The sequence below is a fragment of the Rattus norvegicus genome, chromosome 16 (genome assembly GCF_021556685.1).
Source record: "Rattus norvegicus strain SHRSP/BbbUtx chromosome 16, alternate assembly SHRSP_T2T, whole genome shotgun sequence".
Taxonomy (NCBI): domain Eukaryota; kingdom Metazoa; phylum Chordata; class Mammalia; order Rodentia; family Muridae; genus Rattus; species Rattus norvegicus.
This window is the reverse complement of record NC_141549.1, coordinates 29,883,771-29,905,556: the sequence shown is the minus strand read 5'-3', so window position 1 is coordinate 29,905,556 and position 21,786 is coordinate 29,883,771. Positions and strand designations below refer to the sequence as shown.

Genomic DNA, 21,786 nt, shown 5'->3' with positions numbered 1-21,786 from the left:
TGGAACTGGAGTTAAAAGGGTTGTGAGTGGTTTTGCATGGGAGCTGGGAGCTGAAGTTGAGTCCTTTGCAAGAGCAGCAAGTGTTCTTAAGCACTGGGCCATCTCTTTAGCCACTAAACTCCTGATTTCCATTTCTTTTCCTTCCCACAAACAGTTTTTAAATGAAGCTAAAAATGCTAATGAATAATGACTAGGAATTTCCTAGCAAAATCATTAAGCCATAGTGACACCTCAGCACATATCTCTGTTGTTAGCATTCCGCGTAAGCTCAGTTTCTGAAGCAGTGTATCTGGGCGTTGCCTGCCATGGGACGTTAGTGATCCTGCATCCCTGCAATGCCGTGAAGTCTTCAGCTGACATTCAGGGCTTCCTCCTTCCTGTCTTAAATGTGCATTTTATAAGCCTTGTCTGCCTAGTCTCCAACTCAAGCCTCATATAATGCATGTAAGATGCACATGCGACTACACTTAAGAACCCCCAGTGAACTAGACTGGTGGGGGGAGGGCGGCAATGGGGGGAGGGTTGGGAGGGGAACACCCATAAGGAAGGGGAGGGGGGAGGGGGATGTTTGCCCGGAAACCAAAGAATTATTATTAAGTATTAAATAAATTAAAAAAAAAGAAAACAATGGCAGCCTGACCCCACCCGTCATTTGCATCGTGCTTCCTTCTTGCAGTGTTCCTTGTCCCCTTTTTGTCTTTGCTAATATCAGCAAACCTCAAGTCTCACTCCTGGGGTAGAATATAGTTCGGTGGCAGGATCAGGATGTGTGAGGTCCATTCAATCAGTACCTTTCCCTATAGTCAAATCAATTATGAGCTTCATACTTCTTCGTTTTTATGGTGCTTAACATCCCTACTAATGCATTTTATATGATATATTTATTATCTTATTTGACTAATTTAATTACACTTTTCATCTTAATATTTTTAAAGTATTTGGTTTTGTATTAATGCGTCTATGGTTCATGTGTAGTTTCAGAGGATTTGGTCTCAGATCTACATACTTGCATAGCAAATATTTTTATCCCCTCAGCTTTCTCCCCTGCCACTTATGTTAATATCGTTTTCGTAGCCTTTATTAGCAGGTTCTCAGCACATCGTCTCAGCTGACATGAGCTCCTGTGAATCAAGGATTGAGGCCCCTACCATAGTGTTTTTCTTTGTTTCTTTGTTTGTTTGTTTGATTGGTTTTGTTTTCCTCTTAAGATAAGTTATTTAACTTCAGGGTTTTAATGTCCCTGCTTGGAAAAGAAGATAATGCTCTGGTTTCCTTTCAGGGAGACTAGAATGATGAGGATGTTTAAAGTTTATCTCTTTTTAAAGGAACCATTATGTGACTAATGATGCTGATAGGAAAGCTCAAGAAACACTGGGAAGTGGTGGTGGAGTCTTTTCATTTGTCACAGGTAAAGACCCATCCTCCCTCCTGCACCTTTCAGGATGCATCAAAGGAGAAGCCAAGGCTTTTGTCTGTCAGATTGACTATATTTTATACATTTTTTTAGTAACTCAAAGTTCAGGGCATAAATGAGTTAATGACCTCTCCTCTTGGCCTCAGATGCCTGAGTCATATTTTCAGCATTAAAACTGATATTAATTCTGCTGTCTCGCCACACTAAAATATTCATAGAAGACGCAATGAAACAGTTCTCTCACAGAGCAGAGTATATAAGTTGGAAAGCAGAAGGTGTCAATTTCTATTTCATATACTGTGTGCTACAGCAGGCGCCAAAAACACACGGCGAGTTGTGCAATCTTAAAAGCAAAGTTTGCCACTAAGAAGCTCTGTGTTATCTGCAACAGTACAAAGAGCTGTCACATGGAAAGAAAGAACAGCGAGGGCTCTCGCACAAAGGCACGGAACAGACCTTAAATATTCATTACAAGTCCGCGAATTTTGTGTACTCTGCTTATGACTTTATACGTGATTTGTAGACAAGCTGTATACAGAGTTTGGTTTCCTACTGGCCAGTACTATAAGCACTTGAGGCTATTATACCTTATCTGTGTGTGTGTATATATGCTTATGTATGTGTGTGTGTAAGCATGAAGGCCCGAAGTCCACTGTGAGCATTTTCCTCAGGCACTTGCCATCTTCCGTTTAGAGGCACAGTCTCTCACAGAACTTTGAACATGCTGATCTGACAGGACTGGCTGCCGCAAGCCTCAGAGATCCTTTATCGGAATTACAGGCACATAGTGTAGTGCCTGGCTTAAGGTGGAAACTGGAGATTGAACTCAGCATGTGTTGCTCCTACTGCGGGAGCTTTACTCACTGAGCCATTTCCTCAAGCCCCAAACTATTTATCTTCAGTCGCTATCGATTCTTGTTTAAAAAAGAAATTACAGGGAAAACCTAAGTTTTTCACTTAGCTCCCATATATGGGAAAGCTAATACAATCCTTACCAAAAATGCTGGGTCAATTGAAATTATACCTTTTTATCAATTTTCTTTTAAATATAAAAAATAATTTTTAATGCCTTCAAGGATGGATATTGATAATTATTACTTTCACCTAGTGTTACATGATAAGGAAGACCTAATAACTTTCTTATTGAAAAGCCTTGAAAGTGAAGAAAAATGAAGGTTTTTATTATTTATTATGTTATAATAAATATATATTTAATATAAATTAAAAATCATAGTATATTGACTAGTCTATAGAACAGTATCAAACCAGATTCTCATGTTTGGAAACTTTACTAGAATGGGTTGAGGTATTTGACTTAACATAAATAGATTGCATAATTCTACCTATATCTTGAGGGTTTAATTCATCATAATTGAAGAGTATCATTTCAGTTTGCACCCCTTCTAAATCCTTCCAAATCAACAATTCCTTGCCATTGAGATGAAAACATAATTTGTCATCTAAAGAAGGATCAATCTCAATATGAGAGGAAAATTGAATATGAGATGTCAATCAGCTTGTGTGAACTGAGATCATCCTGGCAAACCAGAGTATGTGGTAGTGCCACACTGAACCCTTCCTATGTTCTCGACTAAACAGCTTTTAAATTTTCCAAAGTTGGTTTTATATGGGTATGTACATTCTAGAAAAATTCTATGACATTTCTATTTTAAATGTGTAAGTTTTGCCCAGTTCTCTACTAAAAAATGTCCTCATATCTTTCATAGCCTACACGGATAATGATCTTATTTAATGTTTCTACATATCATTAATAACAGCATAACTAATGTTAAGCATCATGAGGTAAAACTTACGAATGCTGCCATTCTGTGTTGTCTGAAATTCTGTAACTTAGTTTTACTTACGCCAGTGCTAATAATGTATAGAAGAGTTTGGGCCGAAATGTAATTGAACCTTAGGCTGTGGTCTATACTGGGCAAGCACTCTACCACTGAACTGTGTTCACAGTCCTTAACTGGTTTGACAGTACTGTTGAAAACAGCTGTTTTTAAAGAAAACATTGGATGCCAAATGGCTCAAAGAACAAAGCAATAGACTAATTGTAGAATCTGTCTTAGTCAACCTTCTAGCGCTGTGAAGAGACACCAAAAACCACAGCAACTCCTTCTAAACCACAGCTTTCTGTGTGAGATTTTTTTTTTCTTTTCTTTTTTTCGGAGCTGGGGACCGAACCCAGGGCCTTGCGCTTGCTAGGCAAGCGCTCTACCACTGAGCTAAATCCCCAACCCAGACCACAGCTTTCTGAAGTAAAGCACTTAACTGGGGTCTTGTTTCTGGTCTCAGAGGTTTAGTTCATATCAGCAAGGCAGAAAGCCTGGGGCACACAGGTAGACATGGTGCTGGAGAAGGAATTGAGGATATACACTCAGGATTGAGAGAGTATGAGATGGTCCCCATTTGACCTTCTGAAACCTCAAAGCCCAACCTCTGTGAGGCACACTTTTTCTAACAAGTAACACCTATTCTATAGAACAAGACCACACCTCACAATAGCGCCACTTTCTGGTGACTTAAGCATTCACCTTCATGAGCCTATGTGTAGAGTATTATTCAACATTACCCTGTGATCAAGGATTTTTTTTAATTTTTATATTTTAAGTCAATCTACATTGCTCTGAGGATCACACTTGGGAAGGACACAGTTAGGGACATCAACACAATGGTTAGGGATTGTGAGAGACATTCTTCACATATTTAGCAAGTCACAGTATAGTATCTGCATGAAAGGATCATTCTAAATGGTGGAATGGGGTGGAATCTCTCTAGGTATCCTGTCAAACCTACCTTGGCTTTGATATAAGATTGTAAGAAAGTACTTTTTGAATTGAAATATAGTATGTCATCATAAACCTTTTGCTACTTCTATTTCTTGAGACCTTCAGAAACATTTGTAACTTTTCTAAGTGAAAGTCATTCAGTTATTGGAAGAATCATAATTATTTATATTTTATAACAGAAATTTTATTGTAGCTATAAATCAAGTTCTGTGATCTTGCACTTTATGTGGTACTTCTCCTTATTAATAAAGTATTTCTATATTTCATTATTATTCCTTATTCTAAGACTATAAGTAATATGAGAAATATGATCTATAAAATATATGAATATTTTGTTATAATCTCTGTTACCTGAGGTATTGCTTTCTGTTAGCTTAGTTTGGGACACATCAAAATTTGCTCTAAGGTGATCAGTATCTACTAAAATTTCCAAAGATCTTTTATTTATGTTTTTGAAACCTATATTGAAATTAAATTATCAGTCCAAATTTAACTCCTCTGTCATAAGTAAATGTTAGACTTGTCAGACTAGCACACAAATTTGAGAAACCATGGTTATTGCAGGAGCAGGAGAGAAATGGCATTTGAATTGCTGAGTACCTGTTTTCTTTGTACAAAAGTTACAATATAGGCAGATATAGCATCAAAACAAAGCTAAGAAAACTTGAAATTGAAAATGGAATTTTGTAGTTACTAAACTATCTACCATACTATCGATAAGTTTATCTTGCATGTGAGAAAATGGGGACAGAAAGAATATAAAAAGAGTAACTATGATCATGGCAACAATAAATGAGAGGCCTAAAAACTGAACAACTGTCTACTTCCAGTCTGTGAACTGACTGAGGCATATTTCATTCCCTCCATTTTCTCTATATGTATAAAAATATTAACGTTTATGAGCAAATTTGCATTATTTTGGAGTAGTCTCTATTCCATGGGATAGCATAAAATACCAAATAATTCAGATTCATGAATTTCCTACCACATAACACTCGGATTAAGATTCCATTGATAGGAATTGACAAAAATTAGCCACTCTTATAACCATGAACATCTGTGTTTATTTACATCACTTCAATTTTGATTTGGAAACATAAGCGAAGCTTATATGTTTTTCAATTTTAATTTGATTGCTAAGCTTGATGCTGTATAAAAGCTGCGATGCCTAGAAAGTTTTGCCAAAATTTTATACAATGCCAAAAGAGTTTAAGAAACATGTTTTATTTACCCATGCTAAAAATGAATTCCATCCTGTGGAATTCTTAATGGGAAGTCTCAACTTCAAAGGGGTAGAATTTTATCAAAAATTTGGACTGGTGACAATCGAAGAGCCTGGTCTGGAAGCATTCTGCAGAACTGCTTATCACACTGCTAAGAGAAAGAATCCGAACACATTGGGAAGCACTTGGTAAAGCCATATGTCCTGGAAATGTCACAGTGGTGCAGGAGGAAGTAAATTGAATGTGTTCCTCCGTAATATGACACATAGTTTAGAACCACTAACCTTCCATTTTAATATTTTGAAGCGGACCACAGAGAACCTGGCAGCTGCTGTGCCCTTCAGTACAGGAGATAAATTTGCTGCTGTCCTTCGGTTGAACCAGCTCTTATGTGCACACATCAAACATGAATCAAGAATTTCTATTCTGTAAGCCCCCTTTAAAGCTGTTAAGGCCTTTGGTATCTTCAGATGGTGAACATTTCCTGTGCCAACCCAGACTTCAACTGGAAAGAAGATCTTGTTACTCTGCATAGATGAGACACCTGCAGTTTTTGGCAATGCATCTGCATTTGCAATTTTAGGGAACAAAGAGGTTCAGCAGGCATCATTGTGACTCACTGGTTTCTGTATCTCTGGATGTCTGCATCAGACACTGTGCCAACTGTGCTCTCCGTTCTTTTCTACTACCTTGAAAGTTGTCAGTCTCACTGGAGAAAGAGGCTTGGATAATTAACTTTTTAACAGGCTTGTTTTCAAACCAAGGAATGGAACAAAACCTAAGATCTTTTTTTTTTAACTTCTCTAAATTTTTCAAAAGAGTACACCTCAAAGATTGATTATACCTTAGAACTTTCATTAAGAGAAAATGACTGCAATGATTTTGTTAGCAAAAGTTGAATTTGCTTACATATAACAGGAAAAAAACTTATAGTGATATGCAAGTTTGTATTTTTTATCTTGGATAAAGAAATTATGGGTTGTAAGCGATCCAAGGCAGGTATGGTTTCTTCATTTGAGATCTGCCTTCTGTCTCTACTTTGCCAGCTTAGCCCATAGGTTTTATCCTCAGTGTTACCTTATCAACCAAGATGGTTGCTTCATGTAAGAGATTGGATCCTATAGGGTAAATAAAAGATAAATGAAGAGAATATTCCATGAGTTACCTGAAGAAGCTTTCATGGACATGTTTCCTCACATATTCTGAACAAACCTTAGGTCTGTTACCATATGTACACATGAAGGAGACTGAAAAAAACCTTCTGTTCCTTATTAAATAATGGGACTAGGAAAATAGGTTCCTTAGACAAAAGTGACAGGAAGGAAATGGAAGCTATGTTAAATCATTAGAAGTGTCTGCTATAAGACCAAGAATTAACAACTAGACTGTATTTCATTGCATGGTTCAGTTGGTAAATCTCCTTGTTCTAGAAACGTGAGTTAATACTTTTAATTTAATCTCTTGAAGTCTTTGTTTCCATTAGAAATAAATGATCAGCGTCATGCCATGTTTTGTTAGGGTGTCTCTGAAACCTTTTGTTATTTTCTGTAATTTCTCTCTTGATATGCTATGGTGAATTTCTGTTTCTCTTAATTAAACATTGTATTGTTGAGGTAGGTACAAACACTCAGAGATACTTGTCTCTCTATTTGGCAATTCCTTGTAATCATTGCAAAGTTCACACCTAGACTTCTTTTGGTAGAAAGAAGACAATGGTTGGTTGCTCGGTGTAGAAATGAGAGGTTGAGAACCTGCCTGTCCTGTGGAGGAGGAATAAGAAGGCAACAGAATCCAGGATCAAACATTTTCTAAGACTTGTGTCTTAATCCTTTATTTCATAAAATTTCTCTACCAAAATATAAATTTAAGGCTAAAATTACTAGGACAATCAGAGAGAATTAACCTCGTGGTGGTGTGCATGAAATTAGCATCTGAGAAAAGATCCTATTGTGATGAGTGGACACAGGATCTGAAGCTGTGTGTGTGTGAGCTCTTCCACCCGAGTTGCTGTTCTAAATATTCAGGTAAGAAGGACTCCACAGTGCCCATTTTAGGTTGGATTTTCTGGAGATGGACTTTATATGAATGCCCCTGTGAACACAATTGCTTGGAAGTCTTCCTGGTAACGTATAGGAGAGAAATGAAAGAGGAAGTGAGGAAGTGAAGGATCCTAAGAAGGAGTCTAAACGTTCTCATGGGAACTTTTCCTGGAAGATCTTTCTGGCAAGAATGAACCACAACTCAATGTGTTTCATTGTGTTTGAATTAATTGTGGGATGTGCTCAGGAAGTAAATTGCCAGATACCATCTATTATTCCAGCTCTATATGGATGGTCCTTTAGAAAAGGACCTTTCCACAAAGACACACAGGTCCTCTGCTGGTTGTAGGATACAAAGCGAACAGTGTCAGAAGAGCGTTGTGTTAGGGAAGTTACAAAATGTGACTAGAACACACAGACACTATAAAACTAAAACACTTCTGCATGCTATAATTGGACATTTTTCCTGCTACAAGTAGTTATAAGTACTTGGAAGTGTCACAATATTATAAAAAGCTATGCATTTGTGGTAGTTGATATAAAGATGAGGTGCAAGAACAATGCATGCTTGGTTGTAGAGAAAGATAGACTAACTTCACATACAATGATCCAAACTTCCAAGGTCTTACATGAAGCAGGTGTCCATTGCGAATAAAGCAAATCTTGAATGTGTCATAACAGAGTTATAGCACAGTGATGGCAGTGCATGCATATAGACATGAAAGTTTTCTATACATTGACTGTACTGAATCAAGGATACTTAGTGTGACTTAATGCAAAGGGAGATGTGTTTTAAAACATTCTGTATAAATCTGTATTTAGTAATGACTGCTATCTTTTACATTTTTATTCATTCATATTATAAATATATATATATATATATACAGCACATAATGAACAAGTTCAAGGACAGAAAACTCAGTAACTGTGGCCTTGATTGATATTGGCAAGTGGTCGAGCACAGGTAGCCTACACTTAATTTCTTGTTGGAACTTGTAACTCTATTTGTGAGAGCATAGATTTACTAACTTACTATAGCTTTTGGTATTCTCTTGCTAATATTATTATTCCTTCCACTTATGTAGTCCCTAACACCTTGAAAAGAGGACTAGAATAGAGAGCACTCAACGTCACTTGCAACTCTCATATCCCATGGTACTGTAAGGAGCAGTGTTCAAATAACCACAGCTCTTTCAAGTCACGTTGACCTCCTCATGACATAATGAGGCACAGATGCCTTTTTTTTTCAAATGAAGCCCAAATAACAGCTTGTTTAAAATGGAGAGGAAATGAGTCCAATGTTACAAAAGGAAGGTGGGTGAAGTGCACCTAATTACAATTTTCATCTTCCAGAGTGTAAACCAAAATGGAAAAAAAAAGTATGTGGAACAAGGAGAATATATAAAAGTAAAAAGGCTCATGAGGGGCTTGAACTGTTTCTTTATGGACCAAAATGAAGCTATTTCAGCATAATGGCAATAACCCTTGGAAACTGCAGTGAAGCACTACTTTAAATTTTTCCTGTGGGCTAGGTACAGCTAGGAAAGTGACTTTTTCCCAAACTCAAAGTGGCTTGGGACTACAAGCAAACATGATATACAACTATTTCCAGTCAAATACAAAACAATTTTATGTGTACAAACTGGGAAACCATGAGAGAGGTGATATTGGGAATTGGTGCCTGTCTGCTCACCCTTGCCTATTGTTCTTGCTTGCATCCTGTGGAGCATTGCCACAAGCTTCAAAGGCCTTTTCTGGATGCAGACATAGCAGCAATGAAGGAGAAATGTTAGACTCATTGTTTTCTGCCTCAAATTCTATATGACACAGCGTTGCATATGAAATAGTTCTCGACTATGAACACATCATGTGCTTTAATCTGAAACCACATCAAAGAATACCTCATCTAAATGGGGGCATTTATGTAGACATTTCTCATTTTATAAAAAATGAGATTTGCCTTCTTGTTTGATATCTATATGTTTGCGTGTATACATTTGTGAGTTTCTGTGCACTGTGCACATAATGATACCAACAGAGGCCAGAATGGCATGTCAGACACTCTAGAACTGATTGGAGGAAAAGGTCATTGTAAGCCAGCATCTGAATGCTGGGTACTGAACCTGGGAACAGCAGGTGCTCTGAACTGCTGACCTATTGCTGTAGCCCTCCCGTGCCGACCTTTCTCTAATAGATGCAAATAGCATTATTACTGACTAGATATTGAATGTTATAGACCACACGCTTTGCTTTTCTCAGGTCAACTTGCTTTTCATTTTATTAACTAAAAATTTGAAAGAATTTGATGAGCCTGTTATAGCCCCTTACTTTTTGGTTATAAGATTTAATTGTACAGCTTGCCCATCCCACTCTCATGCTGGTAATTGAACCTTGTATTGCACAGGCTATACAAATATCCAGTGAATGATTTACATCTTCAGTCCTAGGAGAATTTCAAAAGAGAAGAAAAGTGAAAACGATAATATTTGACACCCATTACATTTGAAAGTGAGGTATTATTTAATCTTTCCATAGATAGAAAAAGTGATTCTGAAGAAAGTTTGAGAATGACTTGACTCCTCTCGTGGTTTTATTATAATATACCTATCACACTTTGGTTCTAATTCTTCTATCCCTTTTTAATGGCCACTCTATTTGGGACCCTAGAATCAAGAATTGGCATGAATCTGCGTGTTTCCCTTGCTTGTAGAATAAGTTTAGATTGGCAGTTAGAGATGCTGGCAGAAGGTATAGGACTCTAAGTCAGAGGCAAGAAACAAAACCAAACTAAAGCAAACCAAACCAAACAAAACAAAACCAAACAAAACAATCCTCTACTCATAGTAAAAAGGTGAAAAGTCTTCGGGGACTTCAGTCTCTCTTCCTGCCCACTCTTCCGACAGTGATGTAGAGAGAAATGCCATGTGAGTGACCTAAACATAATACTATGTACATAATATGTCCTAAACATAATACTATATACATCTGTGTCACAGCCAAGGAACCTTAGCAAGTCCTTAATGTTAAAGATCCTGATAGCAGAGATGGAGTCATCCAGGACAGATACACTAGAGGAAGGTAGTATTATCTTTCTTATTTGAGAGGAGTACAATCTTTGAGTAAAACCAACAAAATGCATTCATAAGACTAGGAGATTTTGTCTAGGAATATTGATATTGGATTTTAAATCATAAATAGGTTATCAGATATTGTCATTTGACTTTTCTATTTATATATTTAATATAGATGACAGAAGGACAGAAAGGATAGTCATATAGATGATGCATGGAGGATGACAGGTAGAGATGTATAGATATATAAAAGACATGATAGATATAAATCATAGGTGATAGATAACAGACAGGATACACAGTTTCCAAAGATAAAATTTCATTGTAGTATTGCTACAGTATCAATTTTACATGGGTACAAATGAAATTATTTTGCATTGTTAGAAAGATATATGAGAGAAAGAAAAGATATTTTTATCTGTATTACTGTAAAAAGTCTCCTTATTTTAATGATTTGGTTCATTCTCTCTAAATTCCTCACGTGGTAGAAGGACTGCTGAAGAGTCGCTGAATTGTCTTCTTTCTCTGTGCACATTTCAGAGTTGCATGGCAGTCGATCATCTGGACTCTGGAATTTGTTCGAAGACCAATACTGTCTCTCTTGCTTCCTAGTCATGTTTCTTCTGAATGGTCCCTAACCTTTGTAAGTTGTAGAGAATTACTCTTAATGAAAATATTCATTATTTTCTTAACAAAGTTTTGGACTTTATAGACTATTTGGCACCCTCTTAAGATGCAAAACATTATCCAGTATTTTTTAAAAAACTAAAAAGCTAGGAGATTCAGAGATGACTCGGTGACTAAAGGTGAATCCTAGTGATGTAGATGGCCCTACCAGTTCAGGTCACAGTACCATGGCAAAGCACCAAACTTTCTATAACGTCCATTGCAGGTAAACCTATATATTTCTCTGGCCTTTAAGGGTCTACAGACACTACACAGAGTCAGGCAAAATATTTAAAAGCAAAATCAAAAATAAATATTCTTATAAAAGAATACAAATATAGAAAATGAAAAATACTTGAATAAGGTGGTGAGAGCATCTTTCATCAGTAAGAGCAGCTGGCATTCTGGTCTGTCTACTAGATGAACTTAGTAAACACATTTAAGAGGTTTATTCTTTGTACTGCATTCCAAACTATTCTTCATTCTTAAATTGTACTTCTCGGTTTGTTGAGCGTTCTGTAAAGAATATTCACACCACTGGTTAAACAATATTACCACATGTAGATGAAACAAATTTCAGCTAACAAACATTAAATCTCTTTCCAGACATACTTTCCATAATTTTACAAATACCATTGAGATGAACATTATGTAAACGATGAAAATGTAAGGAGCTGAATTAGAAGGTTAAAGGGAGTGAACATCTTAAAAGCACCTGAAGTACAGTGCCAAGTTGTCCTCCCATGATGAGTAACAGTGAAGCCACCTCTCCAAGGAATGATGCCAAGTGAGGGAAGATGTGGTAATATGAGTTAAAATAGCAATCAAATGTGATTCACTGAAGACATCATAAATATTATTCAAATGCACATTCAAGTCTGGTTTCCTCTGCATTGGTCCCTAAACACCACGTGCCCAGCAGTGCCCTATGTTCTGGTGATGTTATCTGATGGTCATTGAGTATTTGAGTGGTCATGGTGGCATACCTCAGAGTCTAGCAAAAGCAGTTTGGCTGTCTGATGTGAAGATAAAGCGCCAGGGAGTTGATTACGAATAGAGGAAAAGGTGAATGATACCTGTGATGACAAGGGTAAGGCATATGAGAGAAACAAGGCTGTTAGCAGAATATAACAGCAAGAGGGAGCATTGAGGCACACTGGCTAGCTGTGATCTCATTTTACTTGAACACATAAGACTTGACATGGTTAATATTAGCCACCAAACGGAAATGTCGAGTAGCACTTGAAAATGCAAACCCAGAGCTTAGGAAAGATGTTCAGAAGATGACACATACAATCAAGACTTTACGATATGTTAATTTGTGAAAACATGCAAAGAAGCCCTGGAAACAAACATAAAATTTCTCACATGTGTGTCTTTGCAAGTGTACTTACAAATAACCACACATCTGTGATAGGATTACATGATAATGCTTCCTTTCATCATAGTTTGTAATTCCTCTGTTTATGAAAATTGTGAGACACTCTGGCAGGGTTTTCTCCAGTTTACTGTAGGGAAATGAGAGCACATGGTGTGCAGGCATGTTTACAGTCTGTCAGAAGAAAGGAGATTCCAGCTGTGGGGTGTTACAATGCTTTCTGCCTGTGATAGTCTTTAACACTTTTTAAATTACCACTAATTAAGTTCTCTTTAATCACTAGTTATATAACTTCCAAAGTAGATTATAACATCTGGTTACTAAGATGATTAGAAAGATTAAACCAGAAAGTGTTCTTAAACTAAGAGCTAATGTTTACACAGTGGGTACTTGCCATTTAATAATTTAAAATAAACATTGGCTTTTAATAATCAGCATAGTTATTCTGTGGGCTAGAATTTTTAAAATAGTGGTGCTTTTCTCTGTTTGTTTCTTTCTTTCTTTCTTTTTGCTTCTTTGTAGGTAAGGACAGATTATAAAATGGTAATAATTGTACTCAATTTATATATAAGTGAAAAGGCCTTTTAACTGGACAAAAAGGAGGAAATGTTGTGGTTTGCCCTGAAGTTATCTGTATTTTGATGCTAATTCCACTGCCCCAAGGACAGCTGCCCAGTCACTTACTCAGGAATCAGGTGACTTCACCAGAACCTTCTCTCCATTGAATTTGTAAAGTACGGTGAGGGGCAGGTACAGGATAGAAGGAGGCCTGTTATTGGAGGAGAAGGAAGAGAAGTTTGAAGAAAGAGGAGGAGACTGAAACGGAGAGGAGAAGAGACAGGAGGGACGTGGCAGGACAATGGAGGCTGATGTTAAGATTCTACTCTGTGTATTTACAGGTTGTTATTAATGGTCTCAAGGGATGAATGGTACCGGGCTTTGTATGTTTAAGTGGGCAATTATATCTTACCAATTGGGTCAAAGATTATTGTGTTGTGTGTTCTTTTATGTGATGGTTTGAGTGTAGAAAAGTGTGCAGTGGCTGGAGACTCTGGGCCTCTAAGGAGTTGGGATGTGTTTCCACCAAGGTATCTAGCAGATATCTTGGGGCACTGTGGTGAGGACCATGCAGGGTAAAAGACAACCCAACTTTTTATCTTTTATATTTTTACAACAACAGAAATGTAAAAACAAACTTTTAAAAGGACACATAAAAGATAATTAGATTTGATAAATTTAAGGAAAGAAAGATGAAAAATTATTTCTGGGAGAGAATCTCACTCATTCTGTGATAGTGATTGCAATAATTTAATGGGCAAAGTACAAAGAAGTAGAATTCAGAAAGAATTCCATTGGATAATAATGGCAAGATGCTGTGATAAATACATTGAAATCTGCAAGGTGTTAAAAAGTAAACAAGCAGGAAAGTAATGGTGCACACTGTTGGCAGAGGCAGGAGGCAGAGGCAGGAGGCAGGAGGCAGGAGGCAGGAGGCAGAGGCAGGAGGCAGGAGGCAGGAGGCAGAGGCAGGAGGCAGGAGGCAGGAGGCAGGAGGCAGGAGGCAGGAGGCAGGAGGCAGGAGGCAGGAGGCAGGAGGCAGGAGGCAGGAGGCAGGAGGCAGGAGGAAAACGCAGAGAGACAGGCTGATCTCTGAGTTGGAAGCTAGCCTGGTCTACACAGTGAGTTCTAGGACAGCCAGAGATACACAGAGAAACCAGGTCTTGAAATACCAAAAACAGAGAGAGAGAGAGAGAGAGAGAGAGAGAGAGAGAGAGAGAGAGAGAGAGAGAGAACACCAAAACAAAGCAAAACAAAAATGGAAGACAAAGCCACTAAGGTTTAACTTTAAGTTTTATGATTGAGTAGGGTAAACTGCTGTTAAAAACAAAATGGCTCTTTGATGGACTTACAAACATGATATATAAATCAAGAGGAAATGGAGTCATAATGAACTAGAAAAAGCACATGTTATCAGCATACTGTGTCACTCTCAGAAAGAATATTAAGGGCAAGCACACTGTGAGGACAGTCTATCCAAGAAAGAGTGAATTAAGCTATGAAACAAATTTATGCTCATTAATACTCTGGCTTCCTTTAGCTAATTTACGTTTATAGCTGGGGTTTTCAACCTCTGGGTCACAACCCTTTTAGCAAATCTTTTTCTCAAAAAAAGTCACAAAAAATTGCAAAATTGCAATTATGAAGTAGCAGCAAAAATAATTTTATCATAAAAACAACATGAAGAACTGTATTGAATTGTATTAGAAATGTTGAGAGCCACAATAAATGGGAAATCAAATGATTTAGATAGAGTGATTACAGTTTTACTTCTGAATTTGATTTCTCCTTAAATTTGCCATTTATCATTTAAATCTCTCTGCTATTGGTCCCTTCTTGTCTTTGTTGACTGTCTTATCTATTAAGTTCTTGCATTTTAATTTTACAGTGTTGCTGTGATGTGCTTCAATTTACAGTTTTTGATGACAAATTTTATGAGATTTAATGTTGAATTCAATAGGATTGTGCTTAGTAGATTCAAACTCTAAATGGGGAGGGGGACAGGTGTCCAAGGGCTGGCAAGGTAGGTCAGAATTAAGAACACTTGCTGCTCTGCTAGAGGACCTGAGTCAAATTCCTAACACTCATGTATGACAGCTCAAAGTTTTCTACAAATTCCAGCTTTAAAGATCTAATGCCCTCTTCTGGCTTCTGCGGGAACCTCCAGTTATGCGTGCATGCTCTCACACACAGGCATGTTAACATACACACACACACTAACACACACACACACAGACTCATAAACATACACACATGAAAAATTATAGTTTTTCAAACGAAAAAATATTTGAATAGACTTGTTTTTAAAATTTTTCTATTATAAAAGCAAAGCTGATTTCCAGGTAAGAAAGGAAGGTGACTGACTGTAAATGGAAAATCAGAGAACTATATACTTAAAATCTAATTTTGCTAACATGATGTCACAGTCCTTCTCTTTCCAGATTTTTTGCGAGGTTGTATAGTTTATTTTGTATTATTGTAATGTGCAGAGAAAAAATACTTTAATCATAATGGACTTTTAGAGAACTTTGGACATTCTAGATACTGTTGTGGAGAAAAACATAGTTACATAGGAGCATAAAATTATAAATGCCAAAGGAACAGAAACTGAACTTCTGAAATATAGAAAAATGACAAAATACAATTAATATATAATTCACTAATATTTTAAAGTCCCAAATACTTTTTAATGACAAGAATAATGTAATGTAATTGTCAAAATAGCAATATGTTACCCTTAGATTAAGGCTGAGCCTTGAGAGATGGTCATGACTTCATTTAGAAGTGTCCATGAAAGTCTGTCCAAAAGATTCAAGAACACATACATACAGTTAATAGTTGTATGTATATGTTTATATGTATATGTATATACATGTACATAATGAACTTCTATACACATACAATCAGAATAGCAAGAATGTGAGAACAGATTATACCTTTGTGTCATGACACATGTGGATGCGCAGGTGTGAAAGAATTTTCAAAATTAAGCTCATTCATGATGCTGAAGGAATTAGTGATTCCATGGTATATGACTGGCTTCTCTGTGTTCTTGCTGTCTGTTAGAATTTAGATAAGTCTTCTGAAATAATGATTAACTTAGATGGATGTCAGTAACCTTTATTTTAATCTATGTATAAAAATGTTAATATGTCTTTAATTTGCATTTTCTTGCTGTCCTCCAAGACATTCGTTTAGGGTCATGTCTTCTCCCAAGGAAGTCTTTTCTGTGTTTGCTTTAGAGAACTCAGCATTTTTTACACCTTGTTCTACACAATTGGTCCACTAAGCTATAATTAAACTTACTCCTCTTATTAAAATGTGCTGAAAGTTGCATTCACTCGCATGTTTTAAGTGTGTACTGTGGTTCTATTAAGATATTCATACTGAATTATGAATTTATTATGGGACATATCCTAAGCTCTAATACTTTATGAAATAAATGAAAGCCACAATGAAGTATTTATTGATTGATTTTAGAAGGAAGGGATATAGTAGTTATATTCATATTTGACATTAAAATATATTAATATTTAGCATCAAGCAATTCTAGAAATGATATTTATAAATGGATCATATGTCTTCCTCATATTAAACAAAAAATCAAATTAAATACCTCTTATATGATAGAAAACACACACACTCCCTAAAAGCCTTTTTTGCATATCTTATACAAAGAAATAGTCAATGTTTATTATCTGGAGTATTTGTTTAACCCCATTTTAGAGTGATTAGTATTGGAAAATGGAAATAGCACCTCCATCTAGGACATAAGATAGATTTGCTGGCTGTCCAGAAATTATGTGTCTTTTTGAGCCAAGGCCATAGCCAGACATTGTGATGAACTCAGGTTCTTCTCCTGTCATATAAATGTAGTTCTCTTGCCCTGTGATATCAAGTGGGGGATATTGCAAGTCCAAGGACCAGTACTGGAAAACAGTCATACTCACCCTTCTCTTACTGTGAATGACAAAGTCCTTTTGCTATGGCAGTCTGGTTTGTTGGCTAAATGCTATGGTATTTATAGATCTTGGTACTATGTCTCCTTGTCGCATGTATAAAGTAAATTACGGTGTAACCTTACACTCACAAGTCACTTATCCATATTGAGATGGGGATTTTGTTTATTTGAAACAATATGATAAGTAAAGAAACTCTGGAATAGAGCATATATTACATGACCACATATGCTTTTCATCTCTGTAGGACTATATGCTTCTTTATCATGTACTCAAAATACTTCTATCTATGCCATGCCATGCTGCATTAAACAATGAACAAAACAGAAATTAAACTACATCAATCCTAAGTTAACTAATACATTCTTCTAAGCAAATATTAATTTTAATTTAAAGTTGTGCAAATTTAGAAAGTTAAGTGAGCCTCTGTTTATGTTGTTTGCTTTTTGCTTAAGTTGCTGGTTTGACGCTCAGAGTTTAGTTATAATATCTGATCTATATTTCCTACATGGCAATATTAAATTTTCCATGGCAATGTCGCTAATTTGGATACATTCTATTTACACCATGTCCATCACCTCTGCAAATGCTTAGAAAACAATTGTATTTATTCTCATTTTCTTGGTTAAAATCAGTATTTCTTGAGGGAAATTTTATGCTTTGTTTCACTGATAAAGCATCAAACCTCCAGTTGCTCTCCCGTCTCACTCCAGATAACGCCATGGCAACTGCTTCTGGGTTGTGAGATGGGAATACCATGAACAATAGGGTGTAGACACTGCTGCATTTTGACTGTTTTGGCATTTAATATGTATTGATTTTTGTGAGCTTATTTTCATTTTCACATGCTCACCTTCGATGCTTCCTCTTTCAACTATAGAAAGGTTGCCACCTGCTTCGGAACAATCATTCTTGAGATATTTGAGTGATAACAGTAGATTTTTTTCAAATTAAAAAAATTTAAAGTTAAAAAGAAATGGATGAAGAAGATAAGAAACGATCAGAGAGATCTCGGGGCGTAATCCCAAGTGCCTAACATCGATTCCCTGGAGTTTAAACTTTCCTTTCCTGGCATGATTCATCTTAAGCAGGTTGTAAATCTTCACTTGTTTCACATGTACAGAGTTAGATTGAAGAATAGCAGAGTGTTATTCTGTGATCGTGTCCCAGAATAAGCAATGAAAAGACAAACAAGAAAGTCTGTATAAACATAGCCATCCTCTTAACTGGCAAGCTTAAGAGAAAACCATTGACTGCTATTTGTAATAGCATTCTGTAGTATGTCTCCTGTCTTAGGAATCACATCCATAGCAACATTTTAAAGTAAGACATCATGGAGAGTAGATATCTTGCCTCCTAAATCCAAAGCATGCATTTAACTGATATAAGGTACATTTTCTCAAATGAATACTGTTACTAATTTTAAGCACAACAGATTACATCGTATTCTGTGAAAACTAGAAAGTGTAAAGCTTTCAAAACCCTCTTCATCTTGGCTATTTAAGCTAACATTTATCAAAGCTCAGTCTACTTCAGCATCACCAAGAAAGCAGGTATAAGAAAGCAGGCTGTTGGTTCCCACCTGCAGAGTTCTAATCTGTATATCTAAGGCATTTATTTACTATTGTCCACCCCATAAAATCATCACTGACAGTGAACTGGTAGGTGATGTTTATGTTACCTGTTTTAGACCATGCTTTGAGAATGACAGCTCTGAATTACTAGAAAGTTTTGAAAAATTAATTGCAACAATAATTATAAATGTCCTCAGCAAATAGTCTTTGTTATAAAACATACAGAATCAAGCCTCTGTAATTACTGTCTATGTCCACAAAACAAAGAATTTCTATACCCTCCATGTGTCCAGAGAATTAGGGTGACTGCTGCGGCAGAGAAATTAATGAAGTAGACATAATTCTATCAGCAGAGAACTTCTGGGCTGCAGGGTGAGATAAACATGCATAACAATTATTTCTAAAAGAAAAACTGTGTCTAAAAATAAATGTGGCTTTCCCGCGACAGAGCATAAGGAAGGAGTTTCAGAGAAATCAGCAGAATGTGGCACTTCCACTGATTTACTGAGGCTTCAGAGCTCCAAGGCTAAGTGCTTTTGCAGAACATACATACATACATACATACATACATACATATATACATACATATATACATATATATATACATATATATACATATATATATATACTTCATGTACTATACAAATGCTCCCATAAAACTTGTGAAAAATACCCAGGAGAATTTGCTGTATAGTGAGTGTCATGTGACCTACCTACTTATAGAATATCATGATTCTACCAATGTATGCTGCTACTAAAATTGTATTATAATTACATTTGAGATCTTAAACCAAATTTCTTGCCTGAGATCTGATAGGATGTCACACTGTCAGTAATTACGGATATGTTGTTTTAAAATACATCATAGTTTTTTTTATTAGATTTTTTTTTTTACTTAAAATTCGAAATGTTATTCCATTTCCCGGTTTCCTGTTCATAAGCCCCCATCCCCTATCCCTCCCAAATACAGTTATTCCCCCCATCCATTCCCCTTACTGCCCCCTATATTCCCCAGCACTAGGGGGCAAACCTTGGCAGGACCATGGGAGGGCTTCCCCTTCCACTGCTGCCCCAACAAGGCTATTCTCTGCTACATATGCAGTTGGAGCCCTGGAGTAATTCCCCCCAGGGTGTTCCTGTTCTCAGTTCAGTGGTTTGCTGCTAGCATTGACCTCTGTATTGGACATATTCTGGTTGTGTCTCTCAGGAGAGATCTACATCCGGTCCTTTTCCGCATGCATTTTTTAGCTTCATCAATCTTATCTAGCTTTGGTGGCTGTGTATATATATGGGCCACATGTGGAGCAGGCTCTGAATGGCCAGTCCTTCAGTCACTGCTCTAAACTTTGCTTCCTTATCCCCTCCTACAGATATTTTTTTCCTCTTTTAAGAAGGAGTGGGAGCATTCACATTTTGGTCATCCTTCTTCTTGAGCTTCCTGTGGTGTGTGGATTGGATCTTGCGTAGTTCCAGCTTTTGGGCTAATATCCACTTATCAATGAGTGCATACCAAGTGCGTTTTTCTGTGATTGTGTTACCTCGCTCAGGATGATATTTTCTACTTCATTCTATTTGCCTATGAATTTCATGAAGTCATTGTTTTTTATAGCTGAGTAGTACTCCATTGTGTAGATGTACCATATTTTTTGAATCCATTCCTCTGTTGAAGAAATCTGGGTTCTTTCCAGATTCTGGCTATTGTAAATAAGGCTGCTATGAACATACTGGAGCATTTTTCTTTGTTGTATGTTAGAGCATCTTTTGGGTATATGCCCAGGAGAGGTATAGCTGGGTCCTCAGGTAGTAGAATATCTAATTTTCTGCAGAGCCTCCAGACTGATTTCCAGAATGGTGTACCAGTTTGCAATCCCACCAACAATGGAGGAGTGTTCCTCTTTCTCCACATCCTAGCCAGCATCTGCTGTAACCTGATTTTTTTATCTTAGCCATTCTGACAGGTGTGAGGTAGAATCTCAGGGTTGTTTTGATTTGCATTTCCCTGATGACTAAGGATGTTGAACATTTCTTTAGCTGCTTTTTGGTCATTCCATAATCCTCAGCTGAGAATGTTTTGTTTAGCTCTGTACCCCATTTTTTAAAGACTAAACAAGAAAGAGAACTTCAGACCAATTTCCCTTATGAATATCGACACAAAAATAATCAATAAAATTCTTGCAAACTGAATCCAAGAATGCATCAAAACGATCATCCATCATGATCAAGTAGGCTTCATCCCAGGGATGCAGGGATGGTTTAATATATGAAAATCCATCAATGTAATTCACTATATAAACAAACTCAAAGATAAGAACCACATGATCATTTCATTAGATGCTGAGAAAGCATTTGACAAAATTCAACATCCCTTCATGATAAAAGTCCTCGAAAGATCAGGAATTCAAGGCCTATATTTAAACACAAAAAATATAAAAATTGTAAAAGCAATATACAGCAAACCAGTAGCTAACATCAAGCTAAATGGAGAGAAACTTGAAGCAATCCCACTAAAATCAGGGACTACACAAGGCTGCCTACTCTCTCCCTACTTATTTAATACAGTACTCGAAGTCCTAGTCAGAGCAATCAGACAGCAAAAGGAAGTCAAAGAGATACAAATTGGAAGGGAAGAAATAAAAAAATATCACTATTTGCAGATGATATGATAGTGTACTTAAGTGACCCCAAAAACTCCACCAGAGAACTACTTAACTTGATAAACAACTTCTGCAAAGTATTAGGGTATAAAATTAACTCAAACAAATCAGCAGCTTCCCTCTACTCAAAAGATAAACAGCCTGAGAAATAAATTAAGGAAAGAACACCCTTCAAAATAGTCCCAAATAATATAAAATATCTTGATGTGACTTTAGCCAAGCAAGTGAAAGATCTGTATGACAAGAACTTCTAGTCTCTGAAGAAAGAAATTGAGGAAGATCTCAGAAGATGGAAAGATCTTCCATGCTCATGGATTGGCAGGATTAATATGGTAAAGATGGCCATTTTGCCAAAATGTACAGATTCAATGTAATTCCCATCAAAATTCCTACTCATTTTTTAATAGAAATAGAAAGAGGAATTTGCAGATTCATTTGGAATACCAAAAAAC

The 21,786-nt window shown here is 36.6% G+C and overlaps 1 protein-coding gene across 15 annotated transcripts in view; it reads left to right on the top strand.

The window, feature by feature from the left end:
* Positions 1 to 21,786, top strand: part of Marchf1 (membrane associated ring-CH-type finger 1) — an 863,029-nt gene that overhangs the window by 296,483 nt on the left and 544,760 nt on the right. For 3 of the 15 annotated variants that reach the window (XM_087588656.1, XM_087588650.1, XM_087588647.1), the window contains exon 3: positions 11,086 to 11,188. The gene's annotated coding sequence lies outside the window, so the exon portion shown is untranslated. 15 annotated transcript variants of the gene reach the window in all.